Source organism: Drosophila serrata, unplaced genomic scaffold (assembly GCF_035046125.1).
Source record: "Drosophila serrata isolate PLE 108 unplaced genomic scaffold, ASM3504612v1 contig_240, whole genome shotgun sequence".
NCBI lineage: Eukaryota > Metazoa > Arthropoda > Insecta > Diptera > Drosophilidae > Drosophila > Drosophila serrata.
This window is the reverse complement of record NW_028257138.1, coordinates 2,999,730-3,014,649: the sequence shown is the minus strand read 5'-3', so window position 1 is coordinate 3,014,649 and position 14,920 is coordinate 2,999,730. Positions and strand designations below refer to the sequence as shown.

Here is a 14,920-nt window from a genome sequence, read left to right as displayed (position 1 = left end):
AATGATTTCCACTCGGTGGCGGGTTTTCCGGCTTCAAGCAGCTTTAACCTTTCCTCGACGAGTTTTCCAATATACATAAGTATATTTTCCTCTCATTTTGCATTTTAATGAGTTTCGCGTGAAATATGAGACGCAGGAGGAGCGATGACAACAGCGGACGCCATAATTTTGCATCCTTCGCCTGTCGCTTGTTTTTTTTTTGCTTCTCCTTTCCTTTCCCCTCGGCTTGGTATTTTTCTAAGAAAGTGTCCTAAGTCGGCTTCATCGTCGTCGTGTCCCTGGGCTGCAGGATATTGCTTTAATTGAAATTTATGCTAAATAGATTGACACTAATGAGCAATGGCTCCGGCTTCCTGTTCCCAGCTCCAGCTGCCGGCCAGGTAATTCCCGGCAAGACTATCTGCATAATTAAATTGCTTCTCGGCACCGGAGGAGGGGGGAGAGGAGACTATGTCAACCGAATTATTATTATTATTTTAGCATTTTTATATGAGAGCCTGAGTCGATCCCATTTGCATGGACCCCGGGGGGCCTGGGCTCGACCCGATTCGGCTTGGAGCCAAGTGTCATCCAGCTGACAAATGGCTCAAGTTGTGTCTCTTCCGCTGCCACTGAGTGCTCCACTTCCGTTCCGGAAGCGACTTCGACTTTGGCGACATGTGTAGCTGAGAGCCGCGAGTCTACTTAAAGATCTAGTAGCCTGGATCGACAGGGAAAAATTCGGTATACTTATAGGTTTAGATAATCTATAATATATATTTATATCCATCATTGTCTTAAGGGTTGGTGAGACAATGATATATTGATATTTTCTAGCATTTTGAAATTTTAGTTCCTTGAAACAATCTTATATATTATATATAAAAACAAATAAGCTCAGAATTAAGTTTAAATTTTAATAGATAAACAAGACTGTAATCATTTTTAAGAGCTAACAATACATTTTGACTTTCTTTATAAGAGAATATTATTTTTGTATATATATATTAATGAGGTTAAGAATCAAGTCTAAATTTTAATAAATTAACAAGATTCGAAACATTTTTAAGAGCTAACAATACATTTTTGACTTTCTTTATAGAAAAAATATTATTTTTTTCGGTGCCTTCCTGCTTATGAGCTTAGATTATCTATAATATATATATAAATATATATAAATGATATATTGATATTTTTTAGCATCTTGAAATGGTAGATCCTTAAAAAAATCATATATTTTATTTATAATAAAAATGAGGTTTAGAATCAAGTTTAAATTTTAATAAATTAACAAGATTCGAAACATTTTTAAGAGCTAAAAATACATTTTTTTACTTTCTTTATAGGAAAAATATTATATTTTTCGGCGTCTTCCTGCTTATGAGCTTAGATAATCTATAATATATTAATAAATTCACCTTCTTCTCAAGTATTACTGAAACTATGATATATTGATATTTTTTAGCATCTTGAAATGTTAGTTCCATGAAAAAATCTTATATTTTATCCATAAATATTAATGAGGCTAAGAATTAGGTATATATTAAAATATTTAACCAAGATTTTAACCATTTTTAAGACTTTCTTTATAGAAAAAATATTATTTTTTTCGGTGCCTTTCTGCCTCTCACATTTATTGCCTTGCTTTTTGGTGACGGAAATGAGTTTTTGTCGTAAACTTTTATGGCAATAAACGTCGCTTGTTAGTCCCGGGAATAGCCCCCGTGTCCCCGCCTAGGAACCAATGTCCTTTTTTTCCTCAGTCACTACGCACTTGGCACAGAAATCATAGCCAGGACTCGGTCTCTGTTGGTGGAGAATATAAACGTATAAATAGCTGTCGGAGCCAAGGCTTCACGCTGCATAAAAATAAACGCATGCGGAGGATAGTTGGCCAGGAGCTGGGATGAGGTGGGATATCTGTGACCATTTTCCATTACATTTGCCACGTCACGGCACATATAGCACGTTCACTCTAACCGGAGTCTATGGCAGCTCTTTTCCGTTTCCGTGCAGCCATATCTGGCTTTTGTTTCAGTCCCTCCTCCCTCTCTCTGTTTTTAATTCTTTTAACAATTGCGCTAAAAGTTGTGCATTGAACACTTGGCTGCCTCTTTCAGCCAAAACAATAAAAATGGGCACGGAAATGAAGCTGTAAAAGTATACCGACAGCGTCCCCCCTTTTTGCCAGAGAAAGATAACAGAAATATTGTTTACCGCAATGCAATTGTTGCCAAAGAAAGACGGCGAGGAGCGCCAAGCCTTTTCATTTGTTTTTACTTTATTCACACCCAGAGCCAGAGCCAGAGCCAGAAGCCAGGACAGGAACAGCTTCCTTTTCCTCTTCCGCTGCGAAAAGGAAATACAAAAAAAAAAAGAAAAGTTTCTCGATGATAAAGTGCGAAATTAACTTTTTGAAATCAACTTGAAGGCAGTGAAATACGGCACGATTTCTCTCTCACGTGTGAGGACATGCAAAACAGGCCAGGAAAATTATTAAGGATATGGCGGGAATATGTATCATTCATTCACCTGCTAACCAAAAAGGAGTTTGGAGTAAATCGAAGGTTTAGGCACGTAAAAAATATGAAAATTTTGCATAAGCAAGCGAAGAGGAGAGTTCATATAACTTGGCAGAAATCACGACCCATTCTCTCCCTCCTATAGGCATGCATATTTAATACGAGGGCGGCTTCTGGGTTCCGGGTTCTCCCATGAACTGCCACGCCCTTAGCTGTCTCAGCAATGCGGGTTACAGAGGGAGAAATTTGATCTAAATATATATATATTTTGTAATTTGTACTAAAACATGTATAGAACATTATTTTAAATAATGTTTAAGAGCTTTAAACCCCACACAAAAGATATAGTTTTTAATTGAAAGGATCCCAAATAAACCTATCAAAAACTTAGGTTTTTCCTTCCTTAGTTAACTCAAAACTCTCTCCAAAATTCTCTAATATAAATCCTTACCACCCTTTTTCTCGCAGTGCACCTTGCTCACGCCATCAACACGAAAAGCAATCAAATTGCAAAAATTTGTTTCATTTTCTGCGATAACATGACTTGAATTTGATGAATGCCTTGGCAAGAGAGAGAGAGCTCAAGCCATGAACTGAGCTAAGGGGGAATAGCGTTGGGTGGGGGAGAGGGGGCGGAAAAGGACGCCAAGGATATTGGCAACGAAAGCCAAATGCCAATCTCGGCGCGCTCTTTTTTTTACGAGGATTCAGGAGGGAGGAAGGAGTGCTCTGATGCTCTGCTCAGCATGGAAAAAATGTGCAGATATGGCCAAATGAAAGAGTTATGAATCCGCAACTTTGTTGCTCCCCAGGCGCTTCTGGCTCCGGCTTCAGCGCTTCACAGCGAATGCCAATGCCGATTACTAATACGCCCCGTGGTCCCCATGCCATCACATCCTGCCTGCCTTCGTCCTGCCTGGCCAAGGATTAAAATAAATGCTCCACATTTGTATGTGTTGCACGGAATCAAGAGGGGGATAGAGAAAGATAGAGAGAGAGAGAGTGAGAGAGAGAGAGCAGCAGTAGAGGGGATTTCCCCATTTCCGATAACCGCTATTTATGGTTAGCTGCATTGGCCATCATCATCATCATCATCATCATATCGCCGTAGGAGTATAGAAACCAGCTTCAAATGCAAAAGATCTGGCTCTTTCTCATGTAGTCATGTTGTTTATTTTTTCAAGGATCTAAAAAAAGCCTAGGGTCCTTAACTTGTTTTTGGTGGGGCCTAAGGAGGGCGTGTCATCATCAACTTGACGGACTCTGCTCACCGAAAAATTTTTGTAATTACGACCACGTCAAAAGCACTCGCCGCCGCCATACAAACAAAAGCCGCTGACCAAGAAATAAATGACCAGGGAAAGCAGCCAGGCAGGCCGGCAGGCAGGAAAATTAAAATTAAATTTCCAGCATTAGAGAGGGGGTAGGGGAAAGACTACAACATTTTAATGGGGCAGTTAGTCTGGGGGCAAAACTCACAAAGTCAAATTTAAATCCCAAGGGTCAGACGAGGGCTTCAAAATAGGGAAAAGAAGCTAAGTTCTAAATTCCAGAAGAATATGGTTTTAAGTAAGCAGCACTTATGAAGAAGGATATTGTTGAAGTGGGGGAACTTTGCCTTAATTTGTTTCTACATTATTTTTAAGGAAATATCCTTTGTAAAACGCAACTGTTTATAGATTATTTATTTGCGTCACAGCTGCCATTGAGCTGTTCGTTAGTTTTCATATAAGCTGCTTTCCCAGTCTCAGTCCCAGTCCCTTTTCTTCCTTCATTGATGCTCCTCCACATATTCAAAGCATATGCAGGTAACATCGTTGTCAACGCTACCAATTTCCCAGCTCACCTGCCTCTCGCCCAGCAATTGCCAACATAAAAGTCAATTTATGGCATATAAACCGCTTTGTTGTCAAGGGGAACTCAATTACGATAGCGGCGCCGTAGCCCAGGTCTTTGTGCCATCAGTCAAATAAAAAGGGAAAAAGGAGCAGGTGGAGCTGGAGCATTGCATAAATGCCATATCCTCACAGTAAGTCGCATTACCGAAATATTTTAATGAATCAAAGTAGGGGGGAGTAGCTGGAGTCTAGCATTTCAATCGTGCGATATGACACATCATCAAAGTTGGCATATTTCATTATTCCCACTTCCCCTAACCCATATCGATGGGCATATATCGTATCGTTTGCATGTTGCGTGTCAGAGTTCAATATGAAAATCGCTTGGCAAAGGGAAAAAAACAAAAACAACAGCAGCTGAAATCGAAACACAAACAACATTCAAGTGTTACACTTTAGTTCTAGTCGGTGGGCGGTTTCGGGTGAAATTTTCATTTCATTTCGCGCGTCATTTGAGGCGGCGCCGCTACGAATTGTTGCAACCTTTTAACCCAAACTCAGAGGAAATTACACTGAACGGAAAAGTATGAATATCAACAGCGAAAAAGGGAATAATCCAAATCTAAAATCTATATTTGTATTTAATATTATCAAAACCTTAAGCATTAAAATAGCAATATAAAAACTCCCAACATTTTCTTAATTTAATTATATAATTTATAAAAATATATATCGCAATACCGATTTTATTCGACTTTCATGGCATATATCATTAAATATATCCACAATCTCTGACATTCCTAACTCGCAGCTCTTTTTTTACTCCTTCTCCATCTCTTTTACTCTCCAGCTTGCTTTCTCCCACGCGTTGCCTGCAATGTACGAGCAAAGCAGCAACCATAATCAATAGCTGTACTCCCTAGAGCTTCTAAAATCTTTTTCTCCGACTACAATTGAGCAAAAACTCAAGGAAAGTCTGCAATTTAAGTATGTATTTAGAAAATGCAGAATAAGTACCCTGAAGAGAAACCCTTTCTTCCTTCTTTAAGCTTAATTTTTCTTTCAGTGCAATCATATCTGAATTGTTCCTCGAGTTGTTGCTATTTTTCTGGGCCATTGATTGAAATCGCATAAAAACAAAGCCATTGAGAGAGGAGGCAAAGGAAAAACGAGAACTTTGCTGAAAAACCCTCGAGGCAGTAGGAATATCTACGATTGTGTATGTGCGTCGTCGTCGTTTCCCTATTCGATTTTGGGCCCCGAGTTTGTATGCTTCTGGCTGGTTTTCTTTTATTAAAAGTTTTGATTGTTTTTCGCGTTTCAATTCGTTGCCTTTCGCGCCTAATGACAGCCGGTCATGCCATGAAATATGAGTTGATTGGCCAGGGATATCGTATGGCAGTGGTACTGGCTACATTGAAGGGTTATAAATCCACTCGAAGGAGCCCCTAAAGAACGTGGCCAGGAGTGGTGGGCAAACGACCAACAAACAAGCTCATTAGGCCGCACCAATTACTCCTAATTAATGTCTTTGAGACGCATAAAATTTTGTCAAGTTTTCTGCGCTGCCCATTACCTTTTTCTTTTTTTTTTTTTTTTGCCTGCCATTTTAGCCTTGTCCTGGTCGTCCTTGCCGCCATCTTGCACGCCAATTAACTCTGAACGCTCATTACAGGTCGCGATGGAAGCTGACAGTTTGAGCCAGGTTCTATTTTTCCGGTCCAGGCCCACTACTGTGTCACTCTCTGTGTGTACACCGCACCTCACCCATTTTCCTGAAGGTGCAGCGGCGCGTATTAATTAGCTGCTCGATGGTGCCACCGCCCATCACCTGTCTAGGGTAGCAAAAAATGCACAAGGAGAAATTGTAATTGCTTAGAATTACAGAAAATAACTGATAATAGAAGAGAACTTCTCACTCTTGGAAGAGGCAAATAATATGATTGTTTATTGATTAATTTTTTACCTCAAACATGACCTCTTCTGCACCTACTTTCTCTCAGTGATAAGGTCGTCGTCATGGCGCAACTTGAAATGTTTCCATTTGCAGGCAGGTTCAAAAAGAGTGTCTGCTCTTGCCTGGCAGCATTTCCGTTTCCGCGCCAAGCACTATTCACCTAGCCACCTCCTGCACTCGGTGAACCCCCTTTTTTTGGCCCCCCAAATGATTGTCGTTAGCATTACGTCAACTAATTGGCTTCATTTGGGGTTGTGTGTCGTGCAGCAGCCAGAAGGACCTTGTAATTGGCAATGAAAGGAGCATAATTTATGAATATATCGCGCACTCATTTCATGCCACACTTGCCTCCGAAGCAGTTTTTCCTCATCAATAGATGGGCTCTTTGATGAATTAATTATGGCTCTAAAGGATGAAAAGAAAAACCCTTGATTTCCTTACCGGAAAAATATGTGAAAAACTGCTTGCTGGAAGCTTACACGCTTCTGCACTCCTCCGGCAAGCTGGAAGACAACCCATTAGACCGCAATTCACTTGGCTCCTTCGCTGTTGCAGCACCAATGTTTCATGTTTTTATGTTTGTTTTTCCTTTGTTTGCTTTTTTTTTTGTTTTATTCTCTCACACTTTTTGGACATGGACCTGGGAAAAGTGAAAAGTGAACAGCATAAAGTCAGAAATTGCATTTCCCCATCTGCGATAGTCAACCAAAAAGACAGACAGAACGACTCTATGTGGATGAGTTTGTGCGTTTCATATGTGTAAAAGAAGCATATATTATTTATAATAATTATTATTATATATTATTATTTATAAAGTTAATAATATTTGATTCAACTTAAACAAGAAAGAAAGTTCGATCATGTTAAAAACAATAAAGTAATAAAACCGTTTTGAATATTTCAATATTTTTAACGATAGTTTGTATGGCAGGTATATGATATAGTAGTCCGATTTTTATAAGATTGCACTTAAAATTTTTGATAAATATACCATGGCTGTATATCAAATTTAATGAAAATCTGTTACAAACTGGAAAAGTTTTAATTTGTTTCTTAAAATGTTCCTATTGTTCCTAGGCAGCTAAATATATATGTATATATATATAGTCCACCGATTCGCCATGCTGCGATTAATATACTAGTCAAATTATATAGAAGAATAACTCCATAGTTGTGCATTTGATTCCCAACTTGTTCTAACATCCCCGGAACGAAGTTACTTCTGCCGGCCAAGTTTCACATATGTGTTGTGTTACAAAAGTTGCAAGTCATTGTTTATTAGTGTTCAAAGTTAGTAACTGATCATACCTACTTACTGGTTATAGATACTTATTGATCGTAGTTACTTACTGGTCATAGATACTTAGTGTTCAGAGTTACTCACTGCTCATAGTTAATTACTGGTCATCGATATTTACTGACAATAGTTACTTAATGCTCATAGATACTTAGTGTTCAGAGTTAATTACTGGTTATAGATAGTTAAAAAAGAACAAAAACCAAGGGTCAGTATGTTATATTTTTGATCAATTTTACGGATTTATCACATATTTTTTACTAACTCAAATTCTCATTATTCCAAAATAAACAATGAGACCTTTCCTACGCTTCTCAAAAAACCAAATTTTGTTTGCCTCTCATTTACTCTCTCTCAAAAATAATACTTTCCTCGCATTCACTGTCTCTCAAGAAAGTGCCCTCCTCTGCGCTTCTCAAGCAGTGTACTTAAGCACCGTAGCAAACACAATTATTTTTGTTCTTCTTCTTGAAACTATAAGTTTTTAATTAAATTTGAGTTTAAATCCTAACTTTGGCTATTATAAAATCTGTGTTAAATCCCAATCCCAACTCCGTGGCCTTGTTTCTTGTACTCCACCAAGCCTGCAGAGAGAGTGTAAGAAACAACTCATTTAACTCCTTTGGGGTAACATGATGATCTTGAGATTTAAGAGGCTGTGGGAATATTTAAAGGGAAGTTTGCTTTAGACAAATCAAGAAATTAAAGATGAATTGCAAACAGAGAACGATCTTTTGTATGGCAGCAATATGATATAGAAGTCCGAATTTCATAAAATTTTACAAAAAGTTCCAGATTAATTATATATCATACTTGATGAAAATCTGTTAAAAACTGGAAAAGTTTTCAAAGTTAGTAACTGATCATACATACTTACTGGTCATAGATACTTACATATAATAATTACTTACTGGTCATAGATACTGTTTAGAGTTACTTACTGGTATTAGATACTTGCTGATCATAGTTAATTACTTATTATATTTAATTACTGGTCGTAGTTATTTACTGGTCATAGATATGATTCCCAACTGGTTCTAACATCCCCGGAACGAAGTTACTTCTGCCGGCCAAGTATCAGAAATGTGTTGTTTTTCAAAAGTTGCAAGTCATTGTTTATTAGTGTTCAAATTTAATTACTGATCATAAATACTTACTGGTCATAGATACTTATTGGTCATAGATACTTACTGCTCATAGTTAAATACTGTTCATAGTTAATTATTGATCATAGTTAATTACTGGTCATAGTTACTTACTGCTTATAAGTTCTTAATATTTACTGATACTTACTGCTCATAGTTACTTAATGTTTATTGATAGTTACTTAATGTTTATTGATACTTACTGCTCATAGTTAATTACTGAATTTGCCTTTGACAATATTTATTAATGATTTTACCATTAATTTCAGACTTATATTTATTCATATTTCAAGAATGCTTTAATTTCTGTATTCCAAGCTCTCAGAGGTATTTGCTTAATATAGTTCCAATAATATTGAAGTTTTTTCCTAATATAAGCCTCAAAAAGTGAAACACCTTGCATTTTCGTCGCTGACTGCTTATATCGAAGCTCATATAGTTGTAGTGGCATTTTGCTGTAGTTTGTTTTTTGTTTGTGTTTGCCTTTTATTTTAATTTCCCTCGACGGCACACGTCCTGTACTTGTATCTGTATCTGCGTGTGTATTTGTATCTGTATCTGCATGTGTATTTGTATCTGTATCTCCTCCACGCCCCCTTGGCGGAGCACTTTACACATTAATGTAAAAAAATTGTGCACTGATGTAAGTGCGTCTTCCCACTCACTTCAGTGCCTCCTCGTCCAGCACCGAACCCCTCACGCGACTGACAGGCAGCCATGCCGCAAACCAAACAGAACAGACAGCTCTTCGCATTTTCCTCCGCATTTTCCCCCTGCATTTTCCACCCGAAAGCTGCGAGCATTTTAATAAAAACGAATTAAAACGTGCACTAATATGTTTTTATTATTTATGCTCATATTTGTATTTATTCACGTGCATTGCCCATGCAGCAAAAATAAATTGCACTCGAAACTGGCAGTAAGGATTCAGATTTCAGAGTGATTTTCCTCCAATGGAAAATGTGTCACTTCTCTCTCTCTCTCTCTCTCTCTGTGGAAAATGGCTTTGTCAGGTTTTAGTTTTGCATCCGAGAAAGTTCCCCCGAGCTCTTGGTATTCCTTGGTTCATGTATATTATATCATTTGCCATATGCGGATTAGCCATAAGCTGCTTTTGGCAGAGGCTTCTCATGCCCAGTCCCTTTTCCGCAAGGGAAAGTTTACAACAGAAAGCCGAAGGCTGGAGAGGATGCTGTGGAAATGAGCACGAGATTGAGCTGGATCTGGAGGAGGACTCGGAGGAGGATGAACACAAGTGGGTAAACCGCTTTCGTTGAGGCACTTGAGTTGAGTCTGTGGCTTATAATTTGTTTGACAAGCATCGAAACAGCCACAGCCGCTAGGAAAGCTCCTCCTCGGGCAATTATTTTCCCTTAAAAGCCCAGAAGCAGCTGTCACTCATATTATCAGTTAAAGACAGCCACAGGAACCATCGATCATTCTCACTAAATAATATCACAAGTACTTGGAACATAATTATTCTAATTCATTTGGGGTAAAGTTCACAACAAATTACTATTAAGAGTTGTATCCTGTGTAAACCAACTAAATATCTTTTATTTTCCATGAAAAATTATCTGTGTTTTTTTAATGCCTTTGTTACCCACCTAATCTTGTTCTCGATAAATCTAAAGAGTCACAGACTTGGCTTCTGTCCAGTAACTTAATGATGCATACGTGTCGCCGCCATTTATCCTTGGACAGGACAGTACATTGTGTCCAAGTGGATGCAACCAATTAGGAACAGCGCCAAAGAGGCTCCCAGCGGGTGACTTCTTTCAATTAAATTGGCGACACAAAAACCGGCTCAAAGAGATGGGGATGCTGAGAGCTCAGAGCTAAGAGCCAAAAGAGCCAGGCATTTGTCAGCGGGTAAAACAATTTGCCGCTGTCAGAGATAAGGGACTTTGGCGTTGTCCAACATTTCCGCACGCTCAATTTAATAAGGCCAGCTCATTAGCCACCCCATCATTCCCCAGTTTTCTTAAAGGAAAATTCATATGGAAAAGCACTGGAGAAAAATACTACAAAATACTTGAGTATTTAATTAAATTTTAAAGAGGAATTGAGCTACCACTACTATTTCACGTAGTTAACTTAAGGATTATCCTTCTGTCCAGTTTTTTCTATATGTAAATTAAAACTTTTTTATAGGCTTCTCTCTTACAAAGTTTGCGTTGAAATTCCAAAACAAATTTAATCTAAATAATACCCCCTAAGCATTTTTTCAAGTGCACACGTCACGTGGGTTTTTGGGTCCATAAACCCAAATTGAAAAATGTTAAATTATCATCAAATTTCATGCACTATCAAAGTCAATTTCCTGTCCTCAGCATCAGCATCAGGCAAAAGGACTCGTGTCTCCACCCTCCAAGAGCTGGGGGGAAAACCCTCATCGGCTTCCCGCCGCCAGTCACAAAAATAATTTATTCAACTTGATGCCGTGGCCGCTGTGGGCGGCCGGGACGACCGCTGCCCTGCGGTTCATTGTCAGTTAAGCTTTTTAAAAGAAAACCACTTAGAATGTTGACATTATCCTTCACTTTCTATTTATTTTGTCATTTAATCAACTTCCTGCCCGTCGTCGTCGTCGTCGTTGTCCCTGATTTGCATACCCAACCCAATAGTATGGTTTGGGGGAGGAAAATGCCACGATAAGAGGAGGATGGTACCACGAGAGTTCCATCTTGAGATGGACGCCTCGTTTTGTCTCCCAGTCGCCGGTTTTCCTTATTTGCGCTCTGGCGCCGTCTCGCCAATCAGTCAACGGAACGAGCTTTAGGAGACAGAGCCCTCTGGTAAATAAAAATTGCTTTTTGCCGCATAACCTGTGGCCTACTACCCCCTCAGTCCATATGCCATCATCGGCCTTCGATAGAGATGGAGAGACAATTTGATAGTCAAGTGAATTTTTAACACAGGAAGAAAAAGGGGATAAGGTTTGGGAGTTTACAAAAATTTAGGACAAAGCGGATCTTAGTGTAACTTTGATATTTTAAAGAAGGTTTTTAGATAGTTATCATATATTTCCCATTCATTCTACGTCCTTTACAAGCTCTAGAGCAAAGGTACCTGCTGTATAAATTAATTTACCATATCCACATGACTTAATTAATATGAAAACCCTGACAAATAACCTCCAATCCTTACTAAAAGTAATACTCAAATTAATATTTACACCCCCCTATAAATAAACAAAATATTTTTCCCTGTGCACATTCTACGTAAAATGTCATTTTGGGTCTAAGAACTGGATCGTTCTTTGGCTTGCTCATTTGCCGTTATTAAAGCAATTCTATGAATATTTTAAAACCTCCTTTGAGTTAGAGGAGAAGGAGGTATGCATATACGTCCTTTTTGCCATAAAAGGTTTAGAATTTCACTGAGAATAGAGGAGCACTGCAGAGCACAGAACAGAGAAAGACGAGTAAATACCGACTTTGAGCCTGTAAATAATGAAAGGAGGAGGAAGTCCTGCCACCCCCCTGGCAAAGGTGGACGAGAGAAAGACTCACTTAAGCCGCATTTGGGCAGCCGGTCCCATAAAGGAAAATCCTATTGAATGGCCTTTTGTTTTAGCATGGAAATGCTTTTAAACGGACACAAAAAGCAAAAGTCCGCTGCGACTTTCTTCTCTCGGTTCTTGTGCTATGCTGCGATTGCTTCTTGTTTATTATTCGCTCAGTCAGCTCTAATGAAGGCCAGAAGGAGCACTTATCCCTGCTTATGCTGTCCACCCAGGTCCTGGGAACTGGGCACTGGGAACAGGACCACCATGGCCACGAATTATGATGGCAAAGTTTTTGTTCTCCAAGTTTGTTTAGCTAAAAAAAAAGAAGAGCCTGGGATTCTGAAATAATTACGCATAGGCAAAGCACTTGAACGCCTTTTAAATATTCATTTTTATTCATACCAAAATGAAATACAATTGTCACTTTTAAACCTTACAAATATATGCATTTTCTTGAGTGTAAAGTCTGCTTCTTTCCGTTTAGAGAGAAACCCATTCAAGTACGTGATGCACTGGCATTACATAACTTTGCTTTTGGAATTGATTGGGAAACACACACAAACACACACATCACACAGGAAACACGAAAACTAGATCAGCAAACTCACTCAAAGCAGAAAAGTGCTCCAGGACCTTAGTACCAAAAGTTTTGGCCTCTTGTGCGAGTTAATTAGAAGCCTATTGATAAAGTTGAATTGCAGCTAATGTGGTAAAGTTTGTTTGGGCCAACGAGAATGCACATTTATTAATTAAAATGCCGCAAAACACGCAGGCAGGCAGGCAGTCTCTTTCATTAGCGTTTGTCAAGTGCCCATCAGAAAACAAAGAGCCTTCAGAGAGGGAGAGAGACCAAATTGATGGTCGTGTTTGTTAGTTTAATTATGCATTGCCAGCGAGTCCTTCGGCGCCATTCGCGCTATTATCATTCACAATATGCGATGATGCTATTGCTGCTCCTGCTCCTGCTCCTACTCCTGCTCCGGCTCCTGCCACTGTCATTGTCGTAATAATGCAAAAGGACACATGAGCAGCCCGCAAACAAACAAACAAGCGGCCAATGCAAACAGTAAACAATTTACGGACATACTAGGAATTTGCAAGGACACTGAACTTAATATATGAAACTATAATATATGAAACTTTTAATATTTTAGGTTACTAAAAAGACAATCTTTTAGATTAAAGAAATCTTTATTTTAGTTTAAAACGTTTTTAAAATATTCTGTTTACTACTTATTATTATTAAATTATTCTCTGTGCATATTTAACCAATACCCAGAGAGTTGCGGCTTATGTCAACAATAATTTTTGCCTGGCATTTTCACATTTCGATTTTTAATTTAACTGCGGTTCTTCTATGCTAGAACTCGATGACCGCAAATTTCTAATAACAATTTGTAATTGCCATAAATTAAATCACTTTCGGTGCACTTTCTCTGCGGGAGAGTATAAAACCACATTCACTCAGTGATCTATTCTCACCAACGAAAATAGAAGTTACTATTACATTTTGAAAACCAATTTATTTTTGCTCGTTTTGAAAGGTTAACCAAAATATATCCCGCTGATTTATTGTCGTTATATATGAAAGGGTTTTTGCGGCCTGTAAAACGAAATTTTGATTAGAAAATTCATTTCAACTTGAAAATTTCCCTCTGCAGTTTTATATTATTTCTAATTCAAATTTATTACTTAAGGTCGGGACGGCGCGAACGCCATTCCCGGCTACCAAAAATTTCACGCACGAGTTATTCACATTAGGAATAATCGCAGAGGTCAACTCAGCCGAGGTGCAATGGCCAAGCCTCACTCCGGAGGAACCGCCTTCGTGATCACGGTTAACCTCTACGCCAGGTAAGTATGCTTTTCCCTGCTTCGACCGAGGGTTTCCTTGACAGCGCTGCTTTAACCAGTTGGGAATCATAATTCAGGGGTGGCGGGTAAAACTCAACCCCTAAGATATGTTATACAAAATTTTTACTTGTTAAATAGTTCACATTTCGGCCAGCAGAGGTTCTCTGGGAATCTATTGATTTGTATTTAAACAAGTTATTTACTTAATTATACAGAGGCAAATGTATTACTGATTTTTTTAAATAATTATTATTATTGCCTCAGCGAGACAATTTTTCCACAACCCACACCTTAAAAATCTCATAACTCAGTCAAAAATGCTTTAATTTCGATTCGGAATGCTGTTCTGTGCTAGTTTTTAATAGTTTAAAAAGTCTGCATACCTAGATTTAAATTTTAAAATATTTAAAATTTTGTCAATTTTTCAAACGGTTAAAAGTCATTTTTAGCAACAAAAATTTTAGAAAAAAAATTGTCAAAAAATATTTATTTCCCTATAAGGCTAGAAAGATTCCCCTTTTCATACTGATCAAGAATATATATGATTTATAGGGTCGGAAACGACTCCTTCACTGCGTTTTAAGCTTCTGACTGAAATTATTATACCCTGTAAGGGTATAAATATTCAGTATGACGATTTTCCTATAACCCAAAGCTTTAAAAACTCATAACTCTGCCAAAAATCCATTAATTTTGATTCGAAAAGCTGTTCTGCACTAGTTTTTGATAGATTAATAAGTCTACATACCTATATTTCAATTATAAAGTATTTAAAATTTTGTCAATTTTTTAAAATGTTAAAAGTCCTTTTTTAACA

General features: G+C 38.1%; 1 protein-coding gene and 1 non-coding gene across 2 annotated transcripts in view; one reads left to right on the top strand and one right to left on the bottom strand.

Moving 5' to 3' along the window:
- The window catches only part of Pkg21D (Protein kinase, cGMP-dependent at 21D), a 202,304-nt gene that overhangs the window by 32,320 nt on the left and 155,064 nt on the right, over positions 1-14,920 (top strand). The window lies entirely within an intron of this gene.
- LOC147643977 (U1 spliceosomal RNA) lies at positions 13,947-14,111 on the bottom strand. The gene has a single exon (XR_015271378.1). It is a non-coding gene; the product is annotated as a U1 spliceosomal RNA (small nuclear RNA).